We start from the raw sequence: 3,597 nt of genomic DNA, 5'->3' as shown, positions 1-3,597 counted from the left end.
GGCAAGGTTTGTTTCATCGTTCTCTCAGGGGATTTCTCTTATTCTTTTAAATTGGGAGTAGTTCCTCTGCATTTTCGTTTTACTTATATTTCTCTAACTCCACGAATTTAGGAGAAACAGTTATCTACTGTGGTCTTGAAAGGCTGTTTTTATGTGGGAGTGTCCTGGGGTAGACTGTGTGAGTCCATTATTTTTGGTGTGAGGGCTCTATTTGGTATGGATGTCTGCCACATCTTTCCTCAGCATGTGCTGGCCACTGTTCCCCCTTGATGGGGGGGTGTGTTTGGTGTTGTGCTGGCCAGAGCCTGCACTGTATGTTGGGTGGGGCCTCATCTTTGCTTTGTGGTTGTCACAGGCCTGTCAGGGGCAGGGTCTACTCCCCAGCTGTTGGAGTAGAGGCCCCGAGATCTGGTTCTCAGCTGCAGTGTGAGGTCGGCGGGACCGGAGCACTCCCTCTGGGAGCCGCTGTGTGTTCCTCCTCAGGAGCTGTCCGCCAGGACCTGTGACTCTGTGACTCTGTGAGGCCTCCTGCCACCCGGTGTGCACACCCACAAAATCCGCTGCTGCTGGTGCCGCCCTGAGACCCGTCTCGGCTGTGGGAGCGCTGATAATTGGCTCGAGCGTCAGCCTTGCCTTTGAAGTGTGCAGGTTCACAAAGCATGAGCTCCCAAGGCCTGCCGGAGCTGCGCCCCATGGTGGGAGTGCTGATAATTGGCTCTGACGTCAGCCCTGGTACGCGCGTGCTCCCGAAGTCTGGCGTGGCTGGAGCCGCACCCCGCAGTGAGCACACTGACAATGAGGCGTCTATGGTGGACCCGTACCCGGCCCTTCATGCGTCGATAATGGGGTCCTTTGGCGGACCTGTGCCCTGTCCTGTGTGCACCCCCATTTACAGCCCAGACCACACTCCAGGCTCTTCAGGATGTCTCTGCGCAGCCAAAGCAAGTCCTCTTCCCGTGTCTGTCCACCGAAGCCTGAGTTTCAGCACCCACGAGCTGTGCATACCAGCAGGCACGCATCTCAGGCTGGGAAGTGTGGCAGCACGGCAGCTGTCAGCCGGTCCCTCTGTATCTTGCTTGGCAGCAAGTCAGCCCGGGCACACTCCTCTCTCGCAAATTCCAGGCCCCTGCAGCTCCCTTGTCCCGGCGGACCTTCCAGCCGGCGAGGGAGGTTCCCAGGGTGGGGGAACCCTTCCTCTTTCACAGCTCCCTTCCAGGGGTGCAGGTCCCATCCTGATGCCTTCTTTTTTCCCCCTCTCCTTTCGTCCTACCCCGTTATGTGGGGATCTTTCTTGCAGCTTTGGTTGTATGAGATCTTTTGACAGCTTTCAGCTGGTATTCTGTGAGAATCGTTCCCGATGTAGCTGTATTTTTTTTTTAATGTATTTGTAGGGGGGGAAGTGAGCTCCATGTCCTGCCAGCTCTGCCAGCTTGATCTCCCGTCCAAGAGGTCTTTCTGAGATAAATGTCTTCCATGTTAAAGTGCCCACCTCCAGCACCACCCTCGTTTTTCTCTGCAAGGAAACAGTGGGCTTCTCTAAATGGGCCGTGTAAGGAAAAGCTTTTATATTCTTAAATGCATAATGAAGAGTAAAATATAGGTGTCACTAGTTAGGAAAAGGGAGAAGGAAGGGAGGAGTCTGGAGGGAGGTATCAACTCAATTTCCCATTCAGTTTCTCCCCTCCTACCCTTTCATTTGCCGCAGGCCGGGAGTAGGCAGGTAGATTAATGGGGGTCCCTCATACTTCTTTCTGGTGGTGGTGTGAGGAGAACATTCGTCAACTAGAGCCTGAAACTGCAGTAGACTCTTGGTGCTTATTCCCTTAGACCAATGAAATTTAGACCCCAGCCCTGAAACTCGAAAGGAAAGGAAATATAAAATATAAATCTCTCTTTATCGCCTCTTAGCAATCTCTCCCTGTCTCACAAACATAAACATTGGTATCACTTCAAGCCATTATTGGCTCTGAGCATAAAGAACTGCTAAGAAAAAAGGAAAAAAAGAGGAATCAGATTCTAAATAACTTGAAATCCATTAAGATGCTGCTTCCTCTGAGGAGCCTTCCCTGAAGCGCCGTGGCATCATTAGTGCCTTTCCTCTGAGCCCCCATATCACTGTGCTGAAATTACCTGGTTACTTGCCTGTCTGTCTCCCTCAGCAGACCAGGAATTCCTTGTGGGCAAGGACCACACACTGTTTGCTCTCTGAATCCTAGGTGTAGCACAGTGCCTGGCCCTCAAGAGACTTTGTTGAGGGGTTTGCTATTGAGCAGATCTTGAAGGCAGCCAATTTCTCGGTTCTGATCTCAGTCCCCCAGCTCCCTCCTTAGAGCCCCATTTCCAAAAGGAGCACGCTGCTGCTGCTGCCGCTGCTGCCGCCACCACAGCCTAGCTTGTCTGTGCTTCATCGTCCACTCCCTCCTGGTGGAAGCCAGGACATTCCAGCTGTCCAAATAGAGAACCTACAGGGAAGCTCATTTGTGAGCAAGACCTTGTCTGATAGGTCAGTATTAGTCAGTCATGGCCACCAGATGGCAGAAGTGGTATTCTTGATGAATGCACTACTAAGCTCCTGTTTCTTGGACAAGGGTTAAAAAAAAAAAAAAAAAGTCGCTTTCTAATTTTAATTCTACACTGTATGTTTTTAATTCTGTGATGCCTATAATTCCTGTTTATGGCTCTCTGCAGTGCTATTAAAACTACTACACCCAAGATTTGCTATTGAGACAACCACAAAGCAAGCCTGTCTGTGGAGGGCAAGATGCAGCTCCTCCGTCTTCCTGACAAACCCCGGGAGGCCCCATATCCATCTATCTCTCAGCCCCCAGGAGGAAGTGCTGAGAAAATTGATACTGGCGCTTGCTGTTCCTTAGTTCTGCTGTTAAGTCCAAACCTGACAACACAGTGAAATGTGATAGCTTACGAGCAGCTTAATGTTATCTGGTTGAATCTGGAAAAATCTAATCAGAGATGACTTATGAATAATAATAAAGGGATAAAAATAATTATTTCTAAAGGGCTAACGTTACTCAAGCTCTCTAATGATGGGATCAGAGAAAGTATTGAGTGAGAATGATTAGATTCCTCTGTCGTCGTTCTCTGCCCTCAGTACTCGACCAGTTTTCCGCAGAATTTGATTCAGTTGCACAAACATTCATTGAGGACCTACTATTATGTCAGGGTCATGCTGAATGCTTTGAATAAAAATAATTTATGGGAATTCCCTGGTGGTCCAGTGGTTAGGACTCTGTGCTCTCACTGCCGAGGGCCGGGGTTCAATCCCCGGTCAGGGAACCAAGATCCCACAAGCCGCGTGGTGTGGCCAAAAAAAAAAAAGAAAGAAAAAAGAAAAAAAAAAAAAAAAAATGTATAAGATATCATCCTTGTCCTTGAGTTGCTCGTGGATTAATGGTGGAAGACAAGCCCGTAAGTGGTTAGTTAGTTAGGATATAAGCTTATAAGTAGCACAATGGGATGATGCACAGGCGATTATAGCAAGGGCGCCTAATCCAGGCCGCAGAGGAACAGTAAGAGTGTTAACGAAGCTTTCTGGAAGGTGGCTGGCACTAAACATTTGGTAAAGAACTTTTCAGCCAA

The 3,597-nt window shown here is 49.2% G+C and overlaps 1 non-coding gene across 1 annotated transcript; it reads left to right on the top strand.

Annotated features, from left to right (window-relative positions):
* The first annotated feature begins 3,221 nt into the window (after positions 1-3,221).
* Positions 3,222-3,294, top strand: TRNAE-CUC (transfer RNA glutamic acid (anticodon CUC)). The gene has a single exon. It is a non-coding gene; the product is annotated as a tRNA-Glu (tRNA).
* Positions 3,295-3,597: the final 303 nt, after the last annotated feature.

The sequence above is a fragment of the Lipotes vexillifer genome, unplaced genomic scaffold (assembly GCF_000442215.2).
Source record: "Lipotes vexillifer unplaced genomic scaffold, Lipotes_vexillifer_v1.1 scaffold586, whole genome shotgun sequence".
NCBI lineage: Eukaryota > Metazoa > Chordata > Mammalia > Artiodactyla > Lipotidae > Lipotes > Lipotes vexillifer.
The sequence above is the reverse complement of the archived record's forward strand: the minus strand, read 5'-3'. Positions and strand labels throughout refer to the sequence as shown.